Consider the following 17011-nt stretch of genomic DNA (forward strand, 5'->3'; position numbering starts at 1 on the left):
TCATTATTGCAGCAGATTCCCGATGAGTTTTCCAAGAGAGATTCAACGTACATCAATAAAGGAGGGCGCACGAAGAGATTCAGCGTTGTCTTGCCAATCTGGGGATCCTCTCAACCTGAACCTTAGGTGATCTATTGGAGGGACTTAGTTTAGGAGTTCTTAATTCTTTATTCTTTATTTCTGTGGATTTATCTTTATTTATATCTATATTCTTGATCTATAGGACCCCAATTCAAGGGAATTTTTATGTCTAAGTATTCTAATTATTTCTTGTGAACCTTGATTGATAATTTTAATAAATCTTTCTAGTCTTTGTGATTCATTGCATGTTTCTTGAATGCTTATCTTGTTAATGTGGTTTGGAAGATATGCCCTACATCAGAACACACATGCTTTGTTAGATCTATGCCCGCGCTAAGAGATTAGGAATAACTAGGTTTCTAGATTAGGGTTTGATCATCCCTTAGGCTTAAGGTTTGATTTGTCCCTCTTAGAGGAGTTTCTGAACTTAAGCAAACATGGCTAGGATACGAAGAGATTCCATCTTAAGTTCCTAATGATTTAAACTTGGTTGCCAAGGGATTGGGACCAGTAGGCTTCTGAATTCCCCCGGTTCAATATTAGAACACGATTGTCATACTTAACGCATATCAAAAGTAATATTTAAGAAAATCATCACACAATTACCTAACTCCTTCCAATTATGCTTAACGATCCTCAATTATTTTGTTTAATAAAATTGTAGAAGTAGACTTAAGAATCAATGTAGATGCTCAGGATATTGGTTAAGTGAAAAGAAGTATTAGGAGCCTCTTACTATTCCGGGGGAATCGACCCTCGTACTTACCCACAAGGTATTACTTGATGACCCATGCACTTACGATATTCACCGACTCACCTTAACATTATGCACATATTCATATTCACACACACTTTAGAGGTTTGTCAGTTTTCTATTTTAAATTTATCACTAAACATAGCTTTATTTTGTTGTTTATTTAAGGCTAGTATTGTAATCATTTTGGGGAAAGAAAAATTGAAAGTACAATTCCCTGAACAGTCCCTCTACTTTATTAAACTCACCTTTTAGTCCATCTACTTTCAATTGTATCCTTTTAGTTCCTCTAAAATTTTAATTGAGCCATATCAGTCCCCTTTCTTGAAGGTTTAGGGTTAGGTTTTAGGGTTTATGGGGATTGATATGGGTCAATTAAAATAGCAGAGGGACTTTTATGACCCAATTAAAATAGAAGATGGACTAAAAAGTTATAATTTAAATAGAGGGACTAAAAAGATAAGTTTGAAAAAGAAGAAGAACTATGCAACAATATGGTTTTCAACAAGAGTTGTGAATGAATTTCCGTTGTCATATTCCATTTTGTACTAGAGTTGGCAATATGTACCCTGCGTGCAAACTAATGGAAGATCCTAACACTATAATCATCTAGTTACTCTAGACGATGCAACAATAGAGTGAGCAGAACACACGAAGTCTTGAGGTTGTTTCAAATCTAAACATTCACTCTAGGGAATTGGCAGATCCACTATCTCTGGTGATCATCCTTGACAGTTCTGATAAAGATGATATGTTAGGTGCCGTCTTAGCATTGTGGCTACTAGACAACTGTTTGAGTATCAAGGCGGATATCCTGTCTTTTTAGGTTCTCTGCTCATCAAAGATTTTCTTGATGGGGTTTCTGAAGTCGAAAGATATTTTCGAATTAATAACACCCCTGAGGAAGCACAAGTACAGTATGTTACCATCAAACTCAAAGGTGTTGCCTTGGCATGGTGGGATAATGTTTAGGACAATCGACATCACCAAAGGAAGAAACTATTCCAAAGTTTGTTGAAAATGAAGCAACTGATGTATGCACATTTCATGCAATTTGATCACTAGCAAACCTTGTATTCCCAATACCAGAATTGTCTTCAACTATTGCAATCTGTAATTGAGTACCTCGAGGAGTTTATGAGATTGGCATCTTGAAATCACTTGAGGGAGTCTGATGCCTAGCAAGTTGCTAGGTTCAACAATGGTCTCCTTTTTGATATTCAGGATATTATTTTACTCTAGACTACCTAGACCCTCAATGAAGCTGCATGTGTGGTTGGGACTAAAAGCAGAGCAAACGCTCATAAGGCAAAACAAAAGGAGTCTATCATACTTGTTGTACCCGGTCCAAATTTGGACCTACGATCTTCTCTTATTTTTGTGAATACATTAGGGTAAAAATAGTCATTTTGCATTAGTAGATTTTTCTTTGGATTGCATAGTAGGATATGTGCGAAAAATCCCCGCCAAAAATCCAGGGGCAATTCCGTCATTTGGATCCATTCTCTATTATTTGCTATTAGGAGGGCAATTAGGTCATTTCCTATTTAAAAAAAGAGAGAAAATGAATGAGTGAAACAAACCACCTGGAACCTTCTTCTTCATTTTTCCTTCTCCTTGCTTCTTTGTTCGGCCGATCCTTAACCCTAGAAGAAAAAAATTTTTCCGATGAGAATTTCCCAGCAAACTTAAATACCAAACTTATTCCTCTCTCACTCCCGAATCCGGTAAGCCTAAGATTCAATGTTTTTTTGTTTTTGTATTTCTTCCGTATTTCCTTGTTTTTTTAGAATTGTATAAAAACTTTGATTTCTTCATGGATATGATGATTCATGAGGCTTAAATTGAAGCCAATGATTTATAATGCATGTATGAGAATGTTGTAGAAGAAAATTTTTTTGATTTAGAGTTGTAAATTGGGAGAAAACCATAGTATAAGGTTCGGGTTTCATGTAGCAATTCGAGTTATCTGTAGCATCGAAAACTTTTGAGTCTTTTTACGGTATTTCTTTGGTTCACATTGAAGCTCTTCATACCCTCGAACTCATTGGAACTAGTTTTTACTCCATTACGAGATCGTTTGGATCCAAAATGACGATGTTTTGCCCTAAAACCCTAATATTTTGTACTAGACATGTATAATTGTATTTTTATACATTTTCTTGTGATTATCATTATTATGTTCATTAGAATTTGGATTCCCTGCTTGTATCTAGGGTGGCGAAGCATCCTCCAAGGGAAGGAAACCGCCAATCGGTGTCGGCGTCTCCACGGGAGGCAACATGTTACGTGAGTGGGTTATGTTGAGTGCACAATTCTAATTGAGTATCGAAAAATATTTTTATTTGTTTTTTCTGAAATGATTTCCATGGCTTTATCATGTTTTTCAAATCACTGGCTATAGGAGAAAAAGAAAGTGTAGATGACTACTAGAGACTATGGTTTATTTAAAATGACTTGTGGTTTACTCTCCGAAAAAAATCATGAGAAAGCTTGTTAATGTTGTACTTGCGTTAGTTGAGATTGAACTTGAGGATATACATGCTTGGTGGATGAATGGAAATTGCTGATTATTACAACAAGTTCATGGAGCTTATGGGTTATAAGTAAAATTGATTATGTATGTTCAATGGATGATTTAATCTCCCTAATGATGCATAATTTCTGAAGTTTTTGAGGCATGATGTGATAAACATGGTACATGGAACCCTGATGAAGTCTTGAATGCTAAGGTATATGACTACACTAGTATATTGGAATTGGAATAACTTGTGGAACCTTATATATGATTTTTGGCTAGTCGATGAGATTTATGCTAATATATTCTTTGTAATATCTCGAGAACCATGGGTGACATAATTACACTTATGTAGTAGGATTCTCACAAATTGATGAGGTTTGTTCTTGTGAGCATAGTGTAGGGGGTTTAATTGTAGTTTGATCATATCGGGATATACATATGTATATATATATATATATATATCGGGTGGATGCCAATGATTATGATTATTATTCTAAATGGAATTTATTTAGAAGGTTGATGATGAATAGCTTGAGCTATATATGTGACAAGTGTTGAATTGCAAAGACCCGAATATTCCCGTGAATTTTTTTAATAATAGTTTGATTTAATACATCCTTAGAGGAGATAGTCAACTTGTGAGTATTTTTGACAATGAAATTATTATAGATGAAGTAAATATTAATGTTGAGGTAGTGGCACTATGATAAGGATTTAAGACATTGTTGAGTATAAGAGAGGCTCGAATAGTAAAGGCTTGTGAAAGTAAATACCTAATGATGTGTAAAGTAGGATTTAATCAATGTATATTGGTAGGTGTAAATATATGTGATGAGATGAACATATTTTTCATGACTTGTAAAAGTATTTAGAGGTTGTGATAGACTAGACCTTGGGGATTAATCTTGTATTTGGAGGAAAACTTAGTGAGTGAAGAAAGAGAAAGCTAGAATGATCCTAAGTAACTTGAGGTTTAACTAGAACAAAAAGCTATGCTTGTTTTGATGCCTTTTATTGTATTTCAAAAACTTAATGTTTCTTTTTCTACACTGTTGGCATCAACTTTTTAGAAATGGTTTGTAAAAACCTTTCACTTGTATAAGCATGCTTTTTGATATTTATGGTTATGAAAACAAAAGGGTTTTTTTATTTCGAATGGCATGTTCTTCTAGATTGTGGATATTATAATGCGTTTAATATTGACTGGTTTTTATTGTCTAAAAGCAATGCTTCAGAGCTTTCGCATATTATTGTGTTATTCTTGACATTTGGACGAAATGTTTTTTGAATGTATTAGCACATCGGGATTGGAATACTTTTTTTGAAAGTTTACATGCATTACTATGCTTTGGCTTTGGATTTGTGGAAATAATGTTTATTCCCGATATGTGAATGCTTGTCCCTGGATAAGGACCTCGTGACATGAGTGATTCGATTGTATTATTGCTACTGACTATATGTTGGTTTTGGATGGTGACGGCGGGCTAAGGCCCGACTCTGCGATAGTGGGTCCCAGCGGGCCCGGCCTTTAGAGGTGGCGTTGTGGACACGGGTGTTGATTTGTCCGGATCGGTGGGAGGCGTAGAGCCACGATTGGATGATACATCGGGATCCCGGGAGTCACCACACGGGACCCGGTGGGCCAACGTCAAAGGGTGCGAAGACCTTGGCGGCTCTCAACTTAGTCGACGGCGGCTAAAGTTAGAGAGAGTGTTTTTAGGCCATTGTTTATTTGATCGAGATGAAATTTCAATATTTGAAAAAAATTCTATTTTTCTTGCAATTGGTATATTCGAGTGTGATCTTTCACATAGCATGTTTGATATCTTAATGCTTTTTCGAACATGTATCATGCGAATTGAGATTTGTGATTATCGAGGATTTTTATTTATTTAAGTTGGTTTTTCTACTCATTTTGGGAACTTATATCCAAGCATTTGTTTTATACATGTTGATGTTTTGTCTATACTCGTGAGAATTTATGTTTTGGTTTATAAATACCGAGGTTTCTTATATTACATTTTTCATTATGTTGCAAATGTGAAGCGTTTCAGGTTTCATTTATGTTATTGTAGAAATGTGTTTATTGTATTTCATCGATTTGTTTTGATATTACGTTAGATTTGTGCTAACCCATTCATCTGAGTGACTATGGTTACTCACCCCTCATCTCTTCCAGGGTTTTTAGTGGTTTTGGGTCGTCATAGCGGGGCTAAGTGTTAGCGAGTTTGCATTCCAAGTCGAGGTTGTTTATTTATTGTTAATCAGGTTGCATTGTATGAGTGAGTGGATCCACTAGTGTTCTTAACTCTGTAACTGTGATTTGTATATCTTTCACTTTACTGTTGATTCTTCGAGTGAAAGTTTTGCTTTTGGTACCTTTATTATTGTGGTGTTGTTTAGCAGGAGTTTGTGAGCCTTGCGATGACTCGAGGGTTGAGTGGTGTGTGTCCCTCCTCGGGATCGTCGCGGCGGTTGTCACGTGGCGGGCCCGCGGGTCGGGACGTGACAATTTTATTGGTATCAGAGCTATTGGTTAAACTGATAGCCATCTTTTGTTCTTGTCTTCGATCGTCTCTTGTAGTCGTTAGTGGATCCACTTAGAGTCAAGCATGTAGCATAGGTGCATGTTGAAAACTTGGTTTAAGTATTGTTCGGGTGATCTGTTCAGTTGGTGTTGCTAGCACAATGCTTGCTGACGCGTCTTAGGGTAGTTGCTCCCGCCCATCTAGAGTCGAGGTCACTTGGAAATTTCGAGGACGAAATTTCTTTAAGGAGGGTAGAGTGTTGTACCCGGTCCAAATTTGGACCTACGATCTTCTCTTATTTTTGTGAATACATTAGGGTAAAATAGTCATTTTGCATTAGTAGATTTTTACTGGATTGCATAGTAGGATATGTGCGAAAATCCTGCCAAAATCCGGGGGCAATTCCGTCATTTGGATCCATTCTCTATTATTTGCTATTAGGAGGGCAATTAGGTCATTTCCTATTAAAAAAAAAAAGAGAGAAAATGAATGAGTGAAACAAACCACCTGGAACCTTCTTCTTCATTTTCCTTCTCCTTGCTTCTTTGTTCGGCCGATCCTTAACCCTAGAAGAAAAAAAAATTTCCGGCGAGAATTTCCGGCAAACTTAAATACCAAACTTATTCCTCTCTCACTCCCGAATCCGGTAAGCCTAAGATTCAATGTTTTTGTTTTGTATTTCTTCCGTATTTCCTTGTTTTTAGAATTGTATAAAAACTTTGATTTCTTCATGGATATGATGATTCATAGGCTTAAATTGAAGCCAATGATTTATAATGCATGTATGAGAATGTTGTAGAAGAAAAATTTTTTTGATTTAGAGTTGTAAAATTGGGAGAAAACCATAGTATAAGGTTCGGGTTTCTTGTAGCAATTCCGAAAGTTCTTGTAGCATCGAAAACTTTTTGAGTCTTTTTACGGTATTTCTTTGGTTCACATTGAAGCTCTTTCATACCACTGAACTCATTGGAACTAGTTTTACTCCATTACGAGATCGTTTGGATCCAAAATGACGATGTTTTTGCCCTAAAACCCTAATGTTTTTGTATTAGACATGTATAATTGTATTTTTATACATTTTCTTGTGATTATCATTATTATGTTCATTAGAATTTGGATTCCCTGCTTGTATCTAGGTGGCGAAGCATCCTCCAAGGGGAAGGAAACCGCCAATCAGTGTGCGCGTCTCCACGGGAGGCAACATGTTCTGTGAGTGGGTTATGTTGAGTGCACAATTCTAATTGAGTATCGAAAATATTTTATTTGTTTTTCTGAAATGATTTCCATGGCTTTATCATGTTTTCAAATCACTGGCTATAGGAGAAAAGAAAGTGTAGATGACTACTAGAGACTATGGTTTTATTTAAAAATGACTTGTGGTTTACTCTCCGAAAAAAATCATGAGAAAGCTTGTTAATGTTGTACTTGCGTTAGTTGAGATTGAACTTGAGGATATACATGCTTGGTGGATGAATGGAAATTGCTGATTATTACAACAAGTTCATGGAGCTTATGGGTTATAAGTAAAATTGATTATGTATGTTCAATGGATGATTTAATCTCCCTAATGATGCATAATTTCGAAGTTTTTGAGGCATGATGTGATAAACATGGTACATGGAACCCTGATGAAGTCTTGAATGCTAAGGTATATGACTACACTAGTATATTGGAATTGGAATAACTTGTGGAACCTTATATATGATTTTTGGCTAGTCGATGAGATTTATGCTAATATATTCTTTTGTAATATCTGAGAACCATGGGTGACATAATTACACTTATGTAGTAGGATTCTCACAAATTGATGAGGTTTGTTCTTGTGAGCATAGTGTAGGGTGCTTAATTGTAGTTTGATCATATCGGGATATACATATGTATATATATATATATATATATATCGGGTGGATGCCAATGATTATGATTATTATTCTAAATGGAATTTATTTAGAAGGTTGATGATGAATAGCTTGAGCTATATATGTGACAAGTGTTGAATTGCAAAGACCGAATATTCCCTGTGAATTTTTTTAATAATAGTTTGATTTAATACATCCTTAGAGGAGATAGTCAACTTGTGAGTATTTTTGACAATGAAATTATTATAGATGAAGTAAATATTAATGTTGAGGTAGTGGCACTATGATAAGGATTTAAGACATTGTTGAGTATAAGAGAGGCTCGAATAGTAAAGGCTTGTGAAAGTAAATACCTAATGATGTGTAAAGTAGGATTTAATCAATGTATATTGGTAGGTGTAAATATATGTGATGAGATGAACATATTTTTCATGACTTGTAAAAGTATTTAGAGGTTGTGATAGACTAGACCTTGGGGATTAATCTTGTATTTGGAGGAAAAACTTAGTGAGTGAAGAAAGAGAAAGCTAGAATGATCCTAAGTAACTTGAGGTTTAACTAGAACAAAAGCTATGCTTGTTTTGATGCCTTTTATTGTATTTCAAAACTTAATGTTTCTTTTCTACACTGTTGGCATCAACTTTTAGAAATGGTTTGTAAAACCTTTCACTTGTATAAGCATGCTTTTGATATTTATGGTTATGAAAACAAAAGGGTTTTTATTTCTGAATGGCATGTTCTTCTAGATTGTGGATATTATAATGCGTTTAATATTGACTGGTTTTATTGTCTAAAGCAATGCTTCAGAGCTTCGCATATTATTGTGTTATTCTTGACATTTGGACAGAAATGTTTTTGAATGTATTGGCACATCGGGATTGGAATACTTTTTGAAAGTTTACATGCATTACTATGCTTTGGCTTTGGATTTGTGGAAATAATGTTTATTCCCGATATGTGAATGCTTGTCCTGGATAAGGACCTTGTGACATGAGTGATTCAGATTGTATTATTGCTACAGCTACATGTTGGTTTGGATGGTGACGGCGGGCTAAGGCCCGACTACTGCAGTAGTGGGTCCCAACGGGCCAGCCTTTAGAGGTGGCGTTGTGGACACGGGTGTTGATTTGTCCGGATCGGTGGGAGCGTAGAGCCACGATTGGATGATACATCGGGATCCCGGGGTCACCACTGCGGGACCCGGTGGGCCAGCGTCAAAGGGTGCGAAGACCTTGGCGGCTCTCAACTTAGTCGTGACGGTGGCTAAAGTTAGAGAGAGTGTTTTTAGGCCATTGTTTATTTGATCGAGATGAAATTTCAATATTTGAAAAAAATTCTATTTTTCTTGCAATTGGTATATTCAAGTGTGATCTTTCACATAGCATGTTTGATATCTTAATGCTTTTCGAACATGTATCATGCAGAATTGAGGATTTGTGATTATCGAGGATTTTTATTTATTTAAGTTGGTTTTTCTACTCATTTTTGGGAACTTATATCCAAGCATTTGTTTTATACATGTTGATGTTTTGTCTATACTTGTGAGAATTTATGTTTTGGTTTATAAATACCGAGGTTTCTTATTCTGTATTTTTCATTATGTTGCAAATGTGAACGTTCCAGTTCATTTATGTTATTGTAGAATGTGTTTATTGGAATTTCATCGATTTGTTTTGATATTCTGTTAGATTTGTGTTAACCCATTCACTGAGTGACTATGGTTACTCACCCCCTTATCCCTTCCAGGTTTTAGTGGTTTGGGTCGTCATAGCGAGGCGAAGTGTTAGCAGTTTGCATTCCAAGTCAGGTTGTTTATTTACTGTTAATCAGATTGCATTGTATGATTGCAGTGGATCCACTGGTGTTCTTAACTCTGTAACTGTGATTTGTATATCTTTCACTTTACGGTTGACTCTTCGAGTGAAAGTTTTGCTTTTGGTACCTTTATTATTGTGGTGTTGTTTAGCAGGAGTTTGTGAGCCTTGCGATGACTCGAGGGTTGAGTGGTGTGTGTCCCTCCTCGGGATCGTCGCGGCGGTTGTCACGTGGCGGGCCCGCGGGTCGGGACGTGACAATACTAGAGCCCAATGACTCCTCATTCCAGAGGAGCAAACCAGTAGCTGATGTCCAGGAAAACTCCTCAAAGGCAATTCTAAAGGAGACAAAAATAAAAAAGCGGTCCAATCCAACCCATGAAATCCTATCCAAATTAACAACCAAGAAGCCGCTTAACACTCCTTATGCATAAAATTATGGAAACAAGTATTATTAATGTCAACAAACTGATCATACATCTAACCAATGTAGAGCCCAGAAGTTTGTCCATGTTGCGGAACTGGAAGAAGGGAACGATGATGAGTTAGTTGATAATGCTTGCATAATTAGACCAGACTTTGTCTTAGAAGATAATGGGGCATTCGAGGAAGAGGCATATTCTTACATTGTTGAGAGGTTGGTGCTTTCCACTCCCAAAAGATGTGAAAAATCTGAGAGACAACATCTGAAGACTCGATGCAAGATCTAACAAGATGTCTTAGATATGATTATCAATAGTGAAAAGCAACAAGAACATTATCTCAAGAGACATTGTGTAACAACTTCAACTGGTGCCAAGGAAGCACCCAATGCCTTGCACGATTGGGTGGATCAAAGCTGTTGGCGAAGTATGAGTCATTGAATAGTGCGAAGTGAGTTTTCAATGGGTAGATACAAGGATTGATTTCTTTGCGATATAGTAGACATGGATGCTTGTTATGTTCTAGATATAATATCCGAATTGGTCCCTCTACTTTTCTCTCTTCCCTTTTAGTCCCTCTACTCAGAAATGCGCCCCACTAATCCCTCTGCTCTTAAAAATGACCCAATTTAGTCCCTCTACCCTTAATCTCTTCCCATCTAGTCCCTCTACTCTTAAAAATATAGCCAATAATTAGCCTATTTTAGAGTAGAAGGGACTAAGTAGAACCATTTTTAAGAGTAGAGAGACTACTTGAGAGCATTTCTGAGTAGAGAGACCAAAAAGAAAGAGAGAGAAAAGTAGAAGGACCAATTCAGGTATTATACCTATGTTCTACTGGGATGCCCAAGGTAATTTAATTTAGACGAGATGCACAAGGGGAAAAAGAATGCCTACACATTTTCTAATGATGGACAAAATTAAAGTTCACTTTATGTCCTTTCCTGAGTGGGAGTTGGCCAAAGATAGCGAAGGAGAGAGGGAAGAAGATAACACTCTACACTCGAGAATATTTCTTGATAGAGGTAAAACATGCCTCGATAATATTTGATGTGGTGATAAAAGAGGGTTAATCACAACTTATGGAAACTCCACCAAAGCTGTAAGACCTTCTTACTCAATTTAAGGACATCATGCTCAAAGAGATTCTTGATGGTCTCCCTCCCATGAGAGACATTCAACATCAGATTAATTTTGTGACAAGAGCCAACCTTTCGAACCTACCCCATTATCACATAAGTCCTATAGAGTAAAAATCTTATAAAGAATGATCGAAGATTTGCTTAAGGAAGGCCTCTTCCAAGAAAGAAAGAGCCCATGCACTTTTGGTTTCGAAGAAGGACAAGACTTGGTGTATGTGCATTGATAGCCAAACTATTAATAACATCACCATCAAATATAGATTCCCCATTCCCCGCCTAGACGATATAATGGATATGCTGCAAGGATGAAAGTTGTTTACGTAGTGGGTATCACCAACTCCGAATCCGCCCAGGAGATGAGTGGAAAATTGCCTTCAATACAAAGGAAGGCCGGTACAAAGGGCTTGCCATACCATTCGGGTTATCAAACACTCTCAGTACCTTCATATGCTTAGTGAATTAGGTTTTGAAGCCTTTCATTGGTAAATTAATCGTTGTTTACTTTGATAATATTCTCATCTATAGTAGGTCTAAAGATGAGCATTTACGGCTCCTGTGAAAGGATCTTACCACTTTGCGGGAGAATCAATATATTATATATCAGCCTCAAGAAATGTAGCTTCATGACTGAATTGCTGCTTTTGTTAGGGTTCATGGTGAGTGTAGATGACATTTATGTTGATGAGGAGAAGATTAAGTGATGAGTGTACAATTATACAACATTTAATATCATTTTGTACACTCATTAGGCATGTATTAGAGTAACATTATGGAATTCGATGTTAAACATGGTGTATTTTACGTTCTCAGGCTTCTACTAGTGATAAGTATTTGATTATTATTATTGATAGCACTTTGCATGTAATTATTGAATATATGATTAAATTTGCTCCCTAATTTGCTTATGTTTCATATTCATGCTAGAATGAGGACATTTAGATCAAGAGGAACAAGTTTGAGATGATTTGAGCTAATTTTTAAAAAAACACAGAGTTTTCAGAGTGACTTATAGGTGCTATTACGGGTGAGTACTACAACAGTCCACTATTCATGATAATGTAGCAATATCACTATTACGGGCACTGTTACGAGACTGTTACGGGTGTAACACATAACCCGAGAAGATTACAGGCATTGTTATGGGTACTATTACGATCGTAAGCATTGGGCTGTAAGGACCATTTACGGCCGTAAGAACCCTTGATTTCTGATTCATAAAACCCCAAAATTAGGGTTTTTGGGGGATCTTCTTCTCTACTATGAAAGGAAACTTGTGGCAGATATGGATTGAAAGATGGAAAAAAATGCTCAGCACCATTGGATGTGAACATTAAGTTGAGGTGAGAAGAAGGTTCTGTTTTAATTGATCCTCAGTCCTATCCCGCTCTAGTTGGAAGTCTTATACACTTGACTATCATAAGGCATGACATTGCCTTCTTTGTTGGTCTTGTTAGTCAGTTTATGCAAGCACCAAGGAAACCCTACTTGGATGCGGCTAAATGAATTCTGAAATATGTGAATTTCACTCTTGATATTGAACTACTTTTATAAGAGAGGGGCTGGTGTTTTCTTCAGATGCAGATTTAGGAGATGATTTGGATGATAGAAGATCTAGTTCTGGTTATGTGTTTTTGTGTGGAGGAACAAGCATCTCTTGGTGTAGTAAGTAGTAAGATTCAGGCTTCTTATCTACTATAGAAGCAGAATACAAGGCTGCAGCTCTAGCTACACAAGAATGTGTTTGGCTTCGAAGACTCTTTTGTGATCTTCATCTACCTATTCACAAGGCAACAACTATGTTTGGAGATAATCAAAGTGCTTTGCCACTAGCTTTGAATCCTGTGTGTCATGCAAGGACAAAGCATATTGAATTGAAACATCATTTTGTGAGAGAAAAAGTTTTAGATGGGTACAATTGAAGTAGCTGGGGTGTATACTCAAGAGAATGTTGCTGATATCTTCACTAAGACAATGTCCATAGGTTCCTTGGGGTTGATTCAAGCTAAACTTGAGCTTTATTCTGAAAAATCACTTTAAGGGGAAGTGTTAAAATAATTAAAGATGATTTTTTGCAGTATTATAAGTAATTATGTTACTTGTTTAGTCTTAAGTTGGGTTTACAATTTCCAATAAGTCTTATATGTTGGCCTTTATGTACTTATAGTATATATAGTCTCCTTGTTTTGTTAGCTTTGTAACTTTACTTTCTCTTCTAAAAGATTGCCCTGTTATCAATTCTTCTCTATTCCTTGAATTCTCATCTCTTTAATCTGCAGATTTTACCAGAATTCTGCTGCTCCTGGTTGTAGTAAATTCAGGAGTAATTTTTTTGGGTGAGTACCGAACTTTGCCTTGTTTTCAGTTTGAGCACTAACTTTCAATTTGTATCAAAATGAGCACAATGTTTTAATTTTGTTTCTCTGGTGGGGCAATTGGGGGATTCCGGTTATAAGTGAGTGACGTGGAAGCCGGAAATATGATGTGGACACCCATGATCCAAGTCAGCTCATGTCCAAGTCATCAAATTGTACACGTGGCACAATTGGCTACCACGTCATCATCGTTCATCCTTTCCTCTCCCCGATCATAAAACTCCCGAGCCCTAACTGCCAACCACCCCGCCACCCCCCGACCTAGCTTTTTCTTTATCTCTCCCCTCCCTCCCCTCCTATCCCCTTCCTTTTTTTTTCCTTCTTTTTCCCCTCCTGATGACTACAAATGTGGAGCCCTAATGGCCATCCCCCTATTGGGTAGTCTCAATGGTGTTTGTTCTTCTAAAGATTGGGTAGTCCACACCAGTTACTATCAGAAAGGAGGAGAAGTTTATAGTGAATCTATAAATACCCTAACCATGCCAACATCAACAAGGATGAGACGTTCAGGAAGAAGAAAAAGTTCACCACGGAGAAGCTGTACATTATTTAGGATTTTATTCCAATAACATTCATTTGAAGTTTGTAATTATGTTGTATAGAATTGGCAATGACAATTCATTTTAAGTCCGTAACATTCAATTTATTCTAACAACATTCATTTCATTCTCCGTCATTATTCCAATTACATTCATTTCAAGACTGCAAATCTTAAAAAAAATTCTGTTGACAATTTATTAAATTGTTTGTCATATCTCATACAAATCTAAAAAAACAGAGTTAGCAAACTATTTGAAGCTGATGTCATAACTCATAAAAATTTTGTCAACTGTTTGTCATAATTCATTCTATTAACTATTTGATACTTAATTGTTAGCATTTACAAAACACATAGCTCGCGTACTGTTTGAGACAACACTATTAATATTTACATAGTTCACAAAATTGTCACTGATAATGTACTGTGACTATTTCCAGTTTTCACAAAACCAACAAAATAGGAAAAATGAGCACATAGCTTATGCAGTTCCTGGGGGAATCCATAATTTCCTCTTTTTTCCTGCAACACCTCTTTTCTCCATGCCTTCTGATGGCTTTTCCTTCATCTGTGACCTTAGTCCTGGAATTCTCAATACTTTGTGCTCTTTGCTTCTTAGTATATTAGCTTTTCCCTTGTCCTTTGGTATTTGTTGTTGTTCTGTATTAGTAGTTTTTTTATTCTCCCCTATTGTTACATGTTGAGATGAGTTATGCACAAGTTGAGATGTGTCAATGACCTGCAGTGAAAGGCTCATTAGTTAGCATTTTATGGGTATGTTGATCTGTTTGGTTGATGTGTCAATCACCTGGGAAAAAGGCTCTCTTTGGTTTTGTGGTGTCATTCCATGCTCTGCAGTGCATTGGTTTCTAACTATGTCATCAACCTAAAATTCCAGAGATGAAATATTAAACATGTAAACATTGATTAAACCATTAATTGTAAGAAAAAAGTACAAACATGACATACTTGTTGAAAATGTTATTGCAGGACACTTGGATCAATAGCATCCATTGGCTCATTACTCTGCAAAAGATAAAAAAAAAATAAAGAAATCATCCTTTTAATTCATACAATTAAAGGAATCAACATATAATACAAAATTCACCTCATTATCAGGGTTTGTTATATTAACTTCAGTTATATTTGTTGGGCCTTCACTTTGTTGATTATTACCCTGTCAGTTAATCAGTGTAGTCATACAAAACATTGTTAGCATATTAAGATTTAATCTGCACATAAAAGATGTAGAATATGTTAAACAAAAATTACCTTTGATCCATGGAATCTTTTATTGTGGCCAATGACACCACATATGCTGTATTTAATTTGCAAACCTTTTCTGCTAACTTTTCCCTTGTTGAATCCTGGCTCTTCTCCTGCTTCTCTCCTTCTAAGCCTTGTTTTCTTTCCCCTTTTTAGGTTCACAGGATCAGGTGGTGTCATTTCTGTTTCATCACTAATTGGCCAGCAGTCCCTGCCTTGTGTGGGGTTTATGATGTTTCTATATGTTGCTAGAAAGTTGGACACCTTATAACAATCTTCTAAATGATTCTCAGGTTTGTCTTTATTATAGTAGATGGCCGAAATGGCATGAGGACATGGAATTCCAGTTAGCTGCCATTGCCTACATGTGCATGTTTTTTGTTCATTGTCCACTATAAATTGGCCTTCAGGGCCCATGACTTGGTATTGATGACCCCCTGACCAAGTTGTAGTGTATGCCCAACTCAAAGTCTTTGATTTCTCCAGTTTTTTTTAAAATCTTAGGACAATGAGTTGTTTGACATTTTGCTATGGAATCTCTCTTCTTTTGTATCCTGATCATCAATCTTGTTCTGATTAACTCATTCATAGTAATTATCCCTCTGGTTCTAGCTTCTAATATTATGCTGTTAAAACACTCACACATATTATTCAAGAGCATGCCACATTTGAATTGGCTCTTGAAATGTGACATTGTCCAATGATGAGGGTCTATTTTCCTTAAGTATTCACAAGCTTGGGGGAGACATCCTATTCAATTCTTCCATTCCCTTGTTAAATGCAGGTATGTATGAAGTTCTGTAGTTACCTTCTCAATGTCAAATGCAACAATCTCCTGAGAATCACAATGTCCTAGCATTCTCTTAACATTAACATAAATGTTTACAACTCTATGAGAGTCAACACTACTAGCCATTGATAATGCATCTACATCAGTTAAAACTTCTTTCATGGCCATATTGTCACTCATTAGATCCAACCACCAGAATTGGCCCCCTTCTACATCCAATTTGAATTCCTTTGCCATATGCAAAAGCTCTAGTTTAGACATTTTGTCTGGGCAGCAATAATCAACATAACCTGCTAGTTTCTGGTCACCCCATTTCATTGTTTCACCTATTGTGTAATAGAATTTTATAGTGTAGTACTCTGACTTGGGCTCTGTTATTAAAATAAAACAACATAAAACAAGGCAAAATACAACATGTTACAAAGTACAACAGTATTAATCATGAAGAAGCCAAAAATTGCATGCACACAAATACCAAGTTAAACATAAGTGAATGGATTTCCATGTCCAAATAAAAAAATTACTATTCTGTAATCAAATTCTTATGCATTCTTACCATTTTTGGTTTTCCCTAATGCAAAACCCTAATTTGATTTTCATTCTAACTGTGAAACATAGCCTCCAAATTACTTCAATAACAAGTTCTAATACAATATTAGGATTTTCAACCTTTCAAACATCTGGATTTATATGGAAATTAAGAGCATACAAACCCTAGCATTGATTCAAAATTGGAAACATTTAGCTAGACAAAACAAAGCTTACCATAGATTGGTTCACCGGCGTCCACCGGTCTAATCATCCAATCGACTTCCATGACTTCTCTCTATACCTTCTGCACACTATAGCACCTCGATTTTCTAGTATAAACCTTCAGGAGAGCAGACACCAGCGAGAATGGTGAGTAGACACCAGTGAGAATGA

General features: G+C 36.3%; 1 long non-coding RNA gene across 2 annotated transcripts; it reads left to right on the plus strand.

The window, feature by feature from the left end:
• Window positions 1-2523: 2523 nt before the first annotated feature.
• LOC120264377 lies at window positions 2524-9686 on the plus strand. 2 transcript variants are annotated; one of them, XR_005537415.1, is made up of 3 exons: window positions 2524-2562; window positions 7021-7093; window positions 9490-9686. It is a non-coding gene; the product is annotated as an uncharacterized LOC120264377 (long non-coding RNA). The 2 variants fall into 2 exon arrangements; XR_005537414.1 differs by lacking the exon at window positions 2524-2562 and adding an exon at window positions 6149-6530.
• Window positions 9687-17011: the final 7325 nt, after the last annotated feature.

The sequence above is a fragment of the Dioscorea cayenensis genome, chromosome 1 (genome assembly GCF_009730915.1).
Source record: "Dioscorea cayenensis subsp. rotundata cultivar TDr96_F1 chromosome 1, TDr96_F1_v2_PseudoChromosome.rev07_lg8_w22 25.fasta, whole genome shotgun sequence".
Classification (NCBI taxonomy): Eukaryota; Viridiplantae; Streptophyta; class Magnoliopsida; order Dioscoreales; family Dioscoreaceae; genus Dioscorea; species Dioscorea cayenensis.